This window comes from Sturnira hondurensis, unplaced genomic scaffold (genome assembly GCF_014824575.4).
Source record: "Sturnira hondurensis isolate 20B ecotype Veracruz unplaced genomic scaffold, ASM1482457v3 Scaffold0004136, whole genome shotgun sequence".
NCBI lineage: Eukaryota > Metazoa > Chordata > Mammalia > Chiroptera > Phyllostomidae > Sturnira > Sturnira hondurensis.
This window is the reverse complement of record NW_028076767.1, coordinates 2,363,324-2,376,872: the sequence shown is the minus strand read 5'-3', so window position 1 is coordinate 2,376,872 and position 13,549 is coordinate 2,363,324. Positions and strand designations below refer to the sequence as shown.

At 42.9% G+C, this 13,549-nt stretch overlaps 1 protein-coding gene across 1 annotated transcript in view; it reads left to right on the top strand.

Moving 5' to 3' along the window:
• The window catches only part of PARD3B (par-3 family cell polarity regulator beta), a 976,716-nt gene that overhangs the window by 418,926 nt on the left and 544,241 nt on the right, over positions 1 to 13,549 (top strand). The window lies entirely within an intron of this gene.

The window sequence follows — 13,549 nt, the reverse complement described above, 5'->3', positions numbered from 1 at the left end:
CTTACTAATATCATTTCTAATGAGTCTTACATTGATTTGAAAAAAGACTCTTTTTGCCCTATTCTAAACTTAAAGTGTCGTTAGCTGTTGCATCTTTCCTTCGTCTCCCAGTTTGTTTAGGTGAGGGAGGGGCAGAGCTGATTCCCATTGACTGCGCAGCCCCGGGGAAGGGCGGTGGTGGAGGGACGAAGTGGGAGGCCAACTGGAAGACATGGGCTTTGCAAAAGCGTGTCCCTAAAAATATTAATAGCAGTGTCAAAGTTCAGTGGAGCTGGCAGCAGGGAAAGGCACATCCCCTTAGTTTATAAATAAAAGCAAATATTTTCTGAAGGTGGGAAGGGGAATTCATCACTTTCATCAAATACTCATATTAAGGGAAGCCTAGAAATATTCTCAGAACTGGTCTTCCTGTGGTCTACACACTTCCATGAAAAAAAGACTTGTGCCTATAAAACGGTCACATTTCTTTACAAAAATTATGCATTATTTAATACTCAACATATAGAACACATGGAAAAAGTTGGAAGTGAAAGATTTTCCTTGACACTATAATGTGACCCCAAGTTTAAAGTCAAATCTCATTTCTTAAAAAATGTAGATCATCAGTAGCATGAGAAGGTGCTACTGCATCCTCTACTCTTCTTTATATTTATTTTTTGTCATTTAAGTTATTTTCATGTAAGAAAAACATGCTATATTTTGGGGTCCATACAAGTTCAAGATCAATGTATCTCAGAGGTTTCAGAGAGCATATCTCAGAGAGGGCTATACCTTTTATTATTTCCTAATATCTATTTTATCATATTTAGTACTTTTAAGCTTATATTTACCTTTACTCACGTGAGTAAAGGTTCTTTATTTTGCTTGTCTGGTATCTCTTAACTCAGTCCTTTTTACGTATTTTTAAAATTTTTATCAATAAAAATGTTTAAAGCTTAAAAAGTCTAGTACTATCTCAAAGGTTTAATAGAAGAGAATATCCCAGCCATAATTTCTACTCTCAGACGTCAATTCACAATCATTCTGGTGGTTTCTTCTGGTGCTGATACATTTCTGAATAGAAGGCTTGTGCCCTTTTCGCTATTGATGTTTCAATTTGGGACATTACCTTTTTTCTTTCTAATCATGGAAGATCAAGATTTAAACTCTCTTATGGGAACAGTCCTCAGCTTTCTTCTCCCCATTTTCACAAAAGTTACCATAAAATTTGGGTACAGTCTGTAACTTCAATTACTATTTCCTCTGTGTATGTGTGTGTGTGACTATGTATGTATATTTATGTTCACACACCCAATATATGTGTGCTGTGTGTATACACCACAGAGCATGTTGTGTTTTGTGATCACAGTTCCTTCATTATGCTACTTTTCTAAAGTAATTACTGCATAGAAATAAAACGTTTTTACTTAAAAGTTTCCAACAGAAATAAAAATATTGCCCACAGTACGGTGGAGGATGTCAGTGCACCAGTTTCAGTTTTTCCTCGAAACCGTCCCCACTGGCCCGCTCCTTGGGGCCTCCCCCTTCGCGGTGCTGGGTTCTCTCAGGGCCTCTGCGCGGCTGCCATCTGGGGGTCCCCCTTCCCTTCACCCTGGGCTGAATCTCCTCGCGACACAATGTTATGTTCTCTCATTTTTGGTTTATTCCATCATTTTTGTAAAGCACGCCATTTCAGTAGCTTTCTGAGGTTACATGAAGGCAAACATGTCTTGAGACCTCATAGTCCACCCCCCAAAATGCTCATTTTATCCTCACACTTTGTGTATAGTTCGGCTGCATACTGACCTCTAGGCTGGAACTCTTTTCAGTTCTGAATTTTAAAGCCATTGCTTTTGGACCTTCCAACTCTCAGTGTTGCCTCGGAGAAGTCAGCGCCGTTCTCATTCTAGATCCTGTGCGTGAAATTGTTTTTTCTTTTGAAACTTTTAGCCTCCCGTTTGCCTCCCGAACTATTTGCCTCCCGAACTATTTGCCTCCCGTTTCCTGGAATCAGTGGTGTGCGTTATCACGTCCCTGCATTTTCAGTGAGCTGAGCCCTCCGTGGGGCTTTTTAGTCTAGAAACTCATAGGAATCTCAACCCTGTCTCTGATCGTCAGTTTGACAAGTCATACCCTTTTCTATTTTCTCTGTATTTTCCTCTGGAATTCTAGATTAGTTGGAGGTTAAACATCTCGGATCAGTTCTCTAACTTTAAATGCTTTTCTCTTTTATTTTCCATTTCTGTGCCTCCATACTGCTTTACGAGAGAGTTTTCTCAAATTTATCCTGCAGCACTTTTGTGTGTATTTATTTTGCATTTCTACCACTGTACTATCCATTTCTAAGAGCTCTTATTTTCTGAATGCTCCTTTTTGTATCATACTATTTTTATGTTATAAGTACAGTGTCTTTCTTTTGTCTTCGGTATTCTGTATTTGGACTTCAGTTCTCGCATTGTCTGTGTGACTTCCAAGTTTCTCTCCTCTGATCGCCTTGGTAATTTATTTTAGTGGTTTCTCTCAATTTTCTTTTACCCTCAACTGCCTCTTCATAGCTAAAAAGGATCCCCTAGAGAAGCTGATGACAGGCTGTGTGTGTATGGGTCCCAGGTGGTAGCGGCACATCTCCTAAGTGGGAAGCAACCTTAAGCCAGTTGGACCGACATCCTGGCTTTTCACTGGGGCTCCTGAGTGCTTTCATCCACAGATCCAGTGTTAGTTATCTACAAATTACCCCAAACTTAGCAGCTCACAATGACAAACGTTTGTTATCGTGCACATGTTCTCAGTACCAGGAAGCAGCAGCAGCTTAGCTGGGTGATCCTGGCCTGGGGTCTCCCCAGAAGTCATTGCCAAGCTGTCAGCGGGGCTAGCAGTCATCTCAAGGCTTGACTAGGTCAGCGAATCCATTCTTAAGTGCACTTACATGATCGTACTCATGTGATTGTTGTTCATCTTTCACCACTCAGGTGTGTCCAAGAGGCTGCTTAGGGCAGGGCAGCTGGCTTCGCTCAGAATGAGTGGTTCAAGAGAGAAGTGTGGTTTTATAACCTAATCTCTGAAATGACATCCCAATGGCCTATCAATTCTTCTGCCGTTGCGTAGGCATCACACAGACTAATTTCGGTAAAGTGGGCGAAGGGAAGCAGGGGTCACTGGGGCTGTGGTCGGGCAGGCTGCTGTGCGTCTTGGTCCTACTTCCCCAGAGAAGACACCTGCGGGCTCCTTGCCCGGAGTATTAAGCCTGGGTGTCAGAGTTTCGGGAACCTGGTATGGGAAGAGAGAGCAGGATCACACTATTCAGTAATGTGGCCCTTTCTTAGTTCTCTGGTTTGCAGTCCCATGTGTCACCGCACTCCCTGCAGCCCTCCCTGGCGTCTCCCTGTGTAGATGCCTCCGCTGCAGTCAGGCCGGCCGGCGAGTGTGACCCAGATGTGTGCAAGACCGGAGCACCCAGGCTGATGGAACAAAACGGGGCAGAACTTAACTGGACATTTTATACGTGTTCTGTCGGTCCGCCTGCCAATCAACCTTACCTTGGCCTTGAGAGCTCCCCGATTCCCCCAGTTCTTGAGTGTTGCTGCTAGGTTTCTGCAGCTTCAACAGGCTTCCCTGCTCCTGCTGCAGTTCAGTTTTGAGCTTTCTCCCATCCGGTAAAATAATTACTTGTATCTCCACTTGCCATCTTCCCACGTTTTGTTGGTATCACTCACTTGCTCTTGTTTTCTCTCCAGTTTTCTTTGTCTTTGCAGCTTTATATCTTTTTCAACACGCCACTGTCTCTGCGATAAGGTTTTAGGATGCATGAATTTCTATATTTAGCCCACCATTAGTTAGTATTTTATTTTTTTCTGCCTGTATAATTTCAGTATAAACCTTGATAAACAGTGTTTCCTACAAAGTTCACTTTTAGAGGAAGAATTGAAGATTTTAATGGACTAATCAGCTTATCCTCCTGCCCAAAGCTTTTGAGATGAGAATAGAATGGATTTTGTTTTCCATGATACTGTTGAATTTCTGGCTGATTTAGAATGTAGGTTTGTAAGGACATAAGAGGAGATGAAAATGGTCAGTAGTATAATGTCTAGAGAATCGGCTTAGAAATTCAAGGATTTTTTACTGATCTTGGGTTCTTTAAAGTGCCAACCACAAATCAATGCCTAACAGCTTAACACATACGACTTCACTGAAGGTAATTAGCTACATGTATAACGTAAGTATGCCTGTGTTTACCTTAGTTTTAAGTGTGTAAACCCTCCTGTTCCTTTCAGTGTTAGGGTCCCGGAAAGCTATAAACAACTTGGAAATATTTATTATATTCCTCAAGGTGAAACCACCAAAGTCCTGCTGCGGGTGAGTTATTGTGCTGCTAGGTAGCAGACACGCGAGGGAACTCCCTGATGGAAGGTACCTCCAAAATACAGCGTTTCCAAAATTAGTAACTTATACTTGTCTAGCATAAGTAGAAGAATAAGATATTTTTAAAGTTTTCATTTTCTTTGCCGAGGGACCTAAAATCTAGGTAGTACTTTCTGTTCTTCAACTTTTGCGCACACACTGTCCCTCCCCAGGGAGACTCGGAACCCGGCTGTCCCTCCTTGATTCCAACCTAAGTTTAGGAGCAAATGTGCTTTTTCTGGGTGAGGCGACGGCTTCCTGTCTGAGACCTCCCCGTGCAGGTGAAGTCATATCCCAGGGTGGTTTGTGTGGTTTGTTCTTCAAATGCCAATTCTTATTTATGTTCTGTGCTCTTCTTTTGTTCACACATCTTCTTCTAGTATCCATAATTTATAACTGCAGTTTAATTATTCAAATAGTTACTGTTATAAGTTTGAAACTGGTTTTTTTTTTTTTTTGGCTTGGATAGTCTTGTGTATAAATGTCATTATCCCCAATGAGATTGTTTAGTTTTCAGTAGTAGGGCATATTCGCCAGCTCCCTTGTGTATCCTGTGGTGCAGGGCAAGACTTCTTCACCTTGGGACTATTGGCATTTTGGACTGAGTAATTCTTTGTTGTGGAGAGGCTGTCCTGTACTTTTGCACTGGAGGTTGTTGGAAAATATCCTTGTCCTCCAGCCACTAGATACCAGTGGCACTCCCCTGCCTCCCCCCATGTTAATGATATCCCAACTGTATTAATCATTGTACAGCGCCCCCCCCCCCCCGTGATGGGTGGGGGAGGCGATTTCATTAGTGTGGTGGGACTCACCTTATCAACAGCCCCGCTACACACTTGGCTCTCTAAATTGTCTCGCTAACCAGCTTCCCTCTTGGACCTTGGAGAATTTTTAGGAAAGGCTTCTTATGTTTATACTTGTGTGCGGCTACTTTAAATTAAATGAAAGTACAACTTGAGCCATACATTAAATAAACATAATGTCTTTTGCAAGCAGTCACTAATATCAACTAGACTCCTATGCCCTGTTCAACTTAGTCTGCAAAACAGTTGAAAGTTTTTTCAGCTAAGAAATTTCCTGACAGGTGGACTTCAACCGGTGCTGTTTTAACCTCTCGGCAGGTGCAGGTAGATTTCTGTCTTTCTGGTTTTTGATTCTGATGTCTGNATACATTAAATAAACATAATGTCTTTTGCAAGCAGTCACTAATATCAACTAGACTCCTATGCCCTGTTCAACTTAGTCTGCAAAACAGTTGAAAGTGTTTTCAGCTAAGAAATTTCCTGACAGGTGGACTTCAACCGGTGCTGTTTTAACCTCTCGGCAGGTGCAGGTAGATTTCTGTCTTTCTGGTTTTTGATTCTGATGTCTGACTGTCACATGTGTGGTTATTGAAGTCCTCAGGGTGGAACTACCTTCTTATCTGTAGTTCTCAGGTACAAAGCTTGAAGGGATAGTTGCAATGAGGGTAATTCACAACTGGGGTGCCCAGTTTTCAGGCCGCAGAGAAGGAGTCTAAGTAATGTTATTCCTCAATACCTACTTGCAGGCTTTGGCAACTAATTTCTACTGTAAGGGTACTTGGCATGCTCTAACCAAATGCACCCACAAGCATCTTGGATTTAAAAACATCACTTGCTCAACCACTATGTACCGAGTGTCTCCCCTGTGATGAGTGCTGTGCTAGCCAGCTGTGGAGACCAGGGCAGACACACTGCGTGCCATCTGGTAGAAGAGGCAGGCATTTAGCAGGCATGTAACTGCACACTCTGAGAAGCGCTGCAAAGGCACGAGTATTTAGAGAATGCAACTCAGTTAGAGAGTCAGAGAAGACCTCTGTAAAGGGGAGGAGTTTAAGCCGAGTGCATTTTAGGCAGGAGGGATGTTCCTGTCTCAGTGCCTTTGTGGATATAAGGCTGTGCTGTAGGCTGCAGAGGCCACATTCTCTATGTCCCGGGCACAGTTCAGCACCTCACATGATAGCGACCTGTTTGCATGTCTTTCTCCACAACAAGAGGCAACCTGAGTCCCTGGGAAATACAGACTGTGTCTTACTCGTGATGGTATGACCCAGTCTTAAGTTTTACAACTTAGTAATATAGAATATTGAATTGAATAATATTGGGGAAGTGAATGAATGAATGAATGACTAAAGTGAATGAATGAATGAATGGACAGACTGGAGGATGCAGGAGAGGCTATTGTTGCCTGTTTTGTCCTTTGCATCTATTTTTCTCGCACCAGCTGCCCGGAACCTCTTCTTACCTCCTCTGGGGTAGTTGGCCCTATTTGACGTGGACGAGCACACTGCCTGCTCTTACTCATTCAGTAAGCAAGGGGTTAGTGAGTGAAAGAATGGGTCATTTTACTGATTGTTAGCCTTGTAATCTGAGCCTGTTCACTGCTGTCTGAAATCTGCAGTCTCACCTGCCCGCCTACAGCATTTTTATGTTCTGAGTACCTGACTCGCAACAGTTACACTTAAGTCAGTTTATCTAGAAGTTTTTTAAAAATTGAGAAAATTAGTTGTGTCCCCAAACTGTCTCTTTCTCTACCTAAGCCAAACTACCATCATCTCTCCCCAGCACAACTACAATAATCTCTGTTTGATCTCCCTACAATCCATTGCCCACAAAGCAGCTGAAATGATCATTTAAAATCTGATATGCAAATATAAAATATAAATGTAGAACTTAAAATATTCTACAAATCAGGTAATGGCATTGAGATCCATAAGGGCCGGTTCTGACACATAGAATGAGGTTTGAACCCTTTCCGACCTGCCAGACCCCCCTGTATTGATACCTGCCTACTTCCGTGGGCTCATCTTATGCCCTTTGTTTGCCCTCTTGTTCTTTTTTTTTTAATCCTCATCTGAGGACATGCTTATTGATTTTAGAGCGGGGGCAAGGGAGGGAAAGAGTGAGGGAGAGAAGCATCGATTCGTTGCCTCCCGTACTTACCTGGACTAGGGACTGAACCCACAACCCAGGCATGTGCCCGGACTGGCAGTCAAACCCACCTTTTGGTTACAGGATGACACTCCAGCTAATGGAGTCACACAGACCAAGGCTCCCTTTTGTCCTTCATGCTACAGCCACACTGGCTTGTCCACATGTTATACACATACTCACCTCTCATTCCCAGGTCAGGATCCTGCCCAGAACAGTCACTCAGGAGCTGCTGGGGTTTTCAGATGCTATTTAACCTGGGGGATTATTTATTTCCAAAGAAATTTTATGTGGAACTCCAACATCTAAAGGAAATGAAAGTGGTTTTACTTCTGATTCCCACGGAACAAGGAATCCAGGAACCCCCTCGGGGTGCCATTGCTTCTTCTGGAAACTTAGGGCTCCATGGACCGTGGTCTGCGGGCATTGACCTAGTCCCATGGTGCCTGCTTGTCTTCCATGTTTACTGTCTCTGGCTTCTCTGAACTTGGACTACTGTCCTATTAGGCATGCGGAATCTGTTTCCTGTTTAGCTGAACTCCCGACTCACTCTCTTCTCAACGTACCTTCTTACATGGCCAAGCATGACACTTGAAAAGTTGAAACAATCTAGGAGAGAAAGTCAGATGGGTGTATGAAAGTTATATAAAACACATAATATTAATAACTTTCAAATGGTTTTCGCAAGCATCATAACAGTCTAGAGAGCAAGAATTCACTGGAGGTTATAGAGGTACAAGAGTAACTCACGGAGTTGCTGGGGCTTAAGACGGGCATGAGAAATAGGAATAGAAACAAAAATGACCTGATGGTCTCCCGTATGTTATAGTAGAAGCAAAAGCTCAAGGGGGAAGAGAAAGTTATGGTGATTGAGGAAGGGCCCATAACAGCCTCACTTACAGTATGAAATAGGCTTAAAAAATGCAGTTTCTGATCGTAACCCGACCTATGATTTTTCCAACTTAACACTGGTGTGAAACTGATATATAGTCTATAGAAACTGAACTTTGAATTTTGACTTCTGATCTTTTCCTGGGCTATGACAACCTTTATGATACTGTCCGTGATGCTGGGCTGCAGCAATGAGCTGTTCCCACGCAGGCACGTGATCGTGAGGGGTAGAGAACCGCTGTTGTGCACTGAGCCGTGTTGTCAGCATTTTCATTTTGGGTATTGTATGCTCAGCACATTTAAAGTAGGCTAGGTGGAGCCCTGATGTTCAGTAGGTTAAATGTATTTCTGTATCCATATGAAATATATTTTCGACTCACAATATTTTCAGTGTCTTGATACTGTAGGTTGATTGGGGTGTGATTTCATTCCATTGGGGTGTAAGTCCGGGAGCAAACTTTTTTGACATCACATTGTGAAAGCACTGGGCACCACACCATGGACACAGACCCAAAGCTGTGAAGGAATGGGGCCATAAACATATGCAGGGTAGTTGAAGGAGTAGCTAAATGCATTCAATAAACACTGGGTTTCGAGCACTACCCCAAGCACTTCATAGGAATTCCTTATCTTCCCAATTCTTATAAGTTAATGCCATAATTATTTCCATTTAGAGATGAGGAAATGGAAGAGGCGGCCAAGCATCCTGTTCTCTTCAGAGCTGTGCAAATCATCTGTGTGTTCTTCCTCTGTGACCCCTGCCACCTCCTCGCCTGCATTTTCCTGCTTAGAAAGAAGTCATGTGTAGGGGTCATAGTGGCCTAGAGGGCGGCACACAGGCGTGGGGGTTAGACAGGCCTGGACGTGACCCTGCCACATCTGACCTCTGAGGTGTTCTCCAGATTATGTATCTTCGCTGTGTCTTGGATTCTTCCTCCATCAAACACGGCAATTGTAGCTACCTCGGCAGGGTTCATCAATATAATGGAAGGTGTGCAATAAAATGCCTGGCCTGTGGAAATGGAGTGTAAGGCATTTATAAATGCTTGAGGTAGCTGGGTCGGTTCAGAGGCACAGACAGAACATTATACTCTATTAAATGAAATTTAGTAGTTGTTTTTGCCATAAATACCATGACCTGTATTGAATAAAGTCAAATTTTCTTTTTTTTTAAATTTTAGTCGTATTATAACTAAACATACATCTTGCTTCTGAAGATACATCTTGGTTGTTCTCCCATCACTTGTTTGCCCAAGAACATTTTGGCAGATGGCTAAACTCATCTACTATGAAGTGCTTTTTACACTTTACAGAGGAACCATTCCTTGACCTTGGATTCCAACAGCATCTTACCAGTGCCTCATTCGCACTCATCACTCATGTTTTTTGCGAACGCCTGCCCTAGCCGCAATTGCGGTCTGCAGTAATGTCTCATCATTTGGCCAGCCTTTGCTCACTGGTCTCGCCGAGCCACTGCCACGCCCACCCAGCGCTTCCTCCCCATCCCACCCACATCAGTGATCTTCTTAACGACTTCATTTCTTCTCAACTCTGAAGGCCTGAATGAAGTGGTTCTAGGTTCCCCTGAATTGTCCCATGTAAATTGTTCTCTCTAGATTCTGGCCTCCTCACCAGCTGGCTGGCAGAGAGATGGGACCATTGACAGAAATAGTTGAGGTCAAAAGAGGAGCCGACCTGAGGAAAAACAATAGGTGTGATTTATAACACGATTAGTTTAAGTGTGTGTGACAATAGGTGGTTAGAGATGAGGCACAAGAACTCTGGTTTGGAAACATTTTTTAAAACAATACTTGAAGATAAAGTTCATTCTTCACATATTAATTCCTTAAGTGTGTAGTGAGCATATGCTGTTTCCAGATACCATGCTAATAAGTACCGAGAGCACAAAACGGAGGGACTTGGGACCCTTTAAGGCAGTCATTCTCAGTAGGAATAAAAAGGTGTGATGTATCGCTTACTTACTCATAATCTAAATGCTTCCATTTAATATCCAGAATAGGGAGTGTGATCATTCAATCTAGAAAGAAGGGTGGAAGTTAGGGGGACAAACATTCTAGAAGGTATTAGCCCTGTAACCAAGGCCCTTATTCTGAGCCCCAGTTTTCTCATTTATGAAGGAGAAACACTGGAAAAGGGGAAATGTTTCCAACCGATCTCTTGTAGAAACAAATGATGCTGCAAAGGTTCCAGAAACATTTGACTTCAAGTGCTTTTTGAAAGGTGTGATAAAAATGTGTGTACTTAAGTAAATGTATTATATACCTAGAATCTGCCTCATCAGGAGAGTGTTGTTGTTCCACATTTAAGCTTGTAAGTAAATGTTACAAAAATGGCCAAAAGGTTACCAATTTGACTTAGCTGTATAAGTAAAAAATGCACCTGTGTTTCGTGAAATATTTTGTTTGACCGGTAAGTTCTGCTATTAAAACAGCCACCATCACTAGCCTATGCCTACAATATCCACCTCATTTATAACATGTACAGTGAATAATTCGGTGATGCCACTGTATTCACAGAACTGATTGACTGTCATCACAATTAATTTTATAGTGCTTTCACCACATCGAAATGATACCCTACCCCTTACAACACCCCCTCACCCCGCATTCTTTAATCCCGCCTCCATTTTAGCAACCACTCAATTTCTGTTTTTAGAGATTTGCCTGTTCTGAACATTTCATCTAAATGCAATTATACAATAAGGGATCCTTTGTGACTGGCTCCTTTTCCTGAGCATAATAGTTTACCTATGTTGTGGCAAGTATCAGTACTTTATTTATTTTTATTGACAAATAATATTCCACTTTCTGGATTAACCACATTGTGTTTATCCATTGGACAGCTTATGGGCATTTGGGTTGTTTCTATTCTTTGCCTAGTGTACATAGTGCTGCTATAAATATTTACATAACAAGTTTTTGTGTGGACACATTTTTATTTTTTTGGGATATATTGTTGGGGTCAGGGTTTGCTGGGTCACATGTTAACTCGGTAGTTAATCATCTCCGGACCTGCCAGGCTGTTTTCTTAGCCACCACCCACTATGCTTTTCCACCGTCAGCATTCAGAGTTCCAGGTTCTCCACGCCGTCACAAACGCTTGTTACTGCCTTCTTTGTGATAGTCAGCGGAAGGGGTGCAAAGGGGTATCTCATTATGGTTTTGATAAGCATTTCCCTGAAGTTAAAATGAAATGGATAGCTCTGGAAAGAGCCAGAGTGACAAAAACAGAAACCTGGAGAGAGTACGGAGAGAGAAGAGGATATCAGGGATGGAAATGTAGACACCAGTTATTAGAGCACCGGCCGAGGGACAGGGCCTGGCGAGCAGAACAGTGTTTCCTGGAGCCTGCATTTCTAGGTCATAGACATGCTGCAGGCCTCAGTGGCGGTCAAGCTACAGCTCATGGAAAGGTAGATGTGTGCTCACAGTCACACACCCAGGATTCCCGGCACAAAGCTGCTTCTCTGGTGAAATCACAGTGGTTTGGTCTGCTCACTTCTCCTACCCTCCCCTTTTCCAGCTCCGCGTGGAGCTCGTGATGGCTGCTTTAATGGCAGAACTTACTGGTCAAGCAAAACATTTCTCGAAACACAGGTGCATGTCTTATCTATACAACTAAGTCAAATTGGTGACCTTTTGGCCATTTTAAAGCTTAAGCTTTAATGTTAAGCTTGTAACATTTATTTACAAGCTTAGGTGTGGAACAACAACGCTCTCCTGATGAGGCAGATTCTAGGTATAGAATATATTTACTTAAGTACACACATTTTTATCACACCTTTCAAAAGCACTTAAAGTCAAATGTTTCTGGAACCTTTGCAGCATCATTTGTTTCTACAAGAGATCGGTTGGAAACACTTCCCCTTTTCCAGTGTTTCTCCTTCATAAAGGAGAAAACTGGGGCTCAGAATAAGGGGCCTCGGTTAGAGGGCTAATACCTTCCAATGAGCTCCGCTCATTCCTGCCACTCCTCATTGGTTCTGCATTTCCCTGTACTTGGAATGACTTCCCCTATGTTCCGTCTGTCCTAATGCCGTCTTTAATGCTGAGTGACACCCAGACCTCTGTGCATTGCACACTCTTCTGGCCTCCCGGGGAGCACTGAGAGCACCCAGGGTTTGCAGCACCCCGCTTCCTACCTCGTGATGACGTTGCCTCGCGTGGTGCTCATTAACGCGGGCTCGGTTTCAGGTGTCCCTGTCTGTTTACTCCTTATGGGGCAGGGATGTCTTCGTACTACTTAATATTACCTATGAAGCCAGAAACATAATAGGTGCTTAGTACACATTCATTGAATTGAATCAAAGTGTTCTTCTGTTTCCATCTACAGTCTTCTTAAAAATTCATAAATGCACACAGATTCTCAGTGGCCTTAGGAAAGATGCCCCTTCTTATAAATTCATTAATACTAAACAAGAAGAGGAATTTATATTTTTAGGTAAAATAAGTTTATTCTAAGACAAGATTACATTTACAACGATAACATTTTATGGAATTGAGAGTTTACGAAGGATCTCGGGGATCCATTTACACTTGTTATTCAGGGGATTTGCTCCGTATGTGAAATTATCTTTCAGACGTCTGTGTGCGTTTTCAAAGTCAGATGGGTAATACTGACTTAAGGTGCATTTCCCTCCAAATGTTAAAGCCCCAGGTCCATGGGGGCGGGGCCCTTCTTTTAGGCATTCTACTGTTGAGCTGTCCTCAAGGTTAGTCTTTTAGAACATGCATTCCACTTCTGTCCTTGAGCTCTCAATTCGAAATTAGAGATGGGCAAAGTCAAGCAAACAAGGCAAAGGTTAATATGGGCAGGCTAATAGGAAACAGATGGGAGTTGTCAGCCTGAAGGGAGGTCCCGCCAGAGGCCTTCCCTCCGGAGACCAAAACTGCTTGAACTGGAAATTTGACCAGGAAGGGACTCCCTGAGTGACCTTGCTTCAGAACACCTCAGCCGAAGGGGTGACAGAGTGCAGAGAAAGGTGAGGGGTGGCAGAAGGGCCACGAAAGCACAATTACCTTTGGGTTGCCGCGGAACTGTGAATTTCGAACGTAGCAAATAAAGCCAAGGTGAAGGATTGCAGGAAGCCGTGTAGATAGGGCTACAGCGGGAAAGGTGTCCCGAAAAGACAATGTCAGTGGCTCGACAGAAATGCTTCCGCATGGGCTGAATCCTGGTTTTAAAACACCTCTGAGGTCTAGGGAACATGTTATGAGTAACTGGAATGTAGGGTATAATTATTTAGACTTTGTTATGAAACAATACAATGTATTGTGAATGGTGAGTACATTATATATTGAAGACTTTCC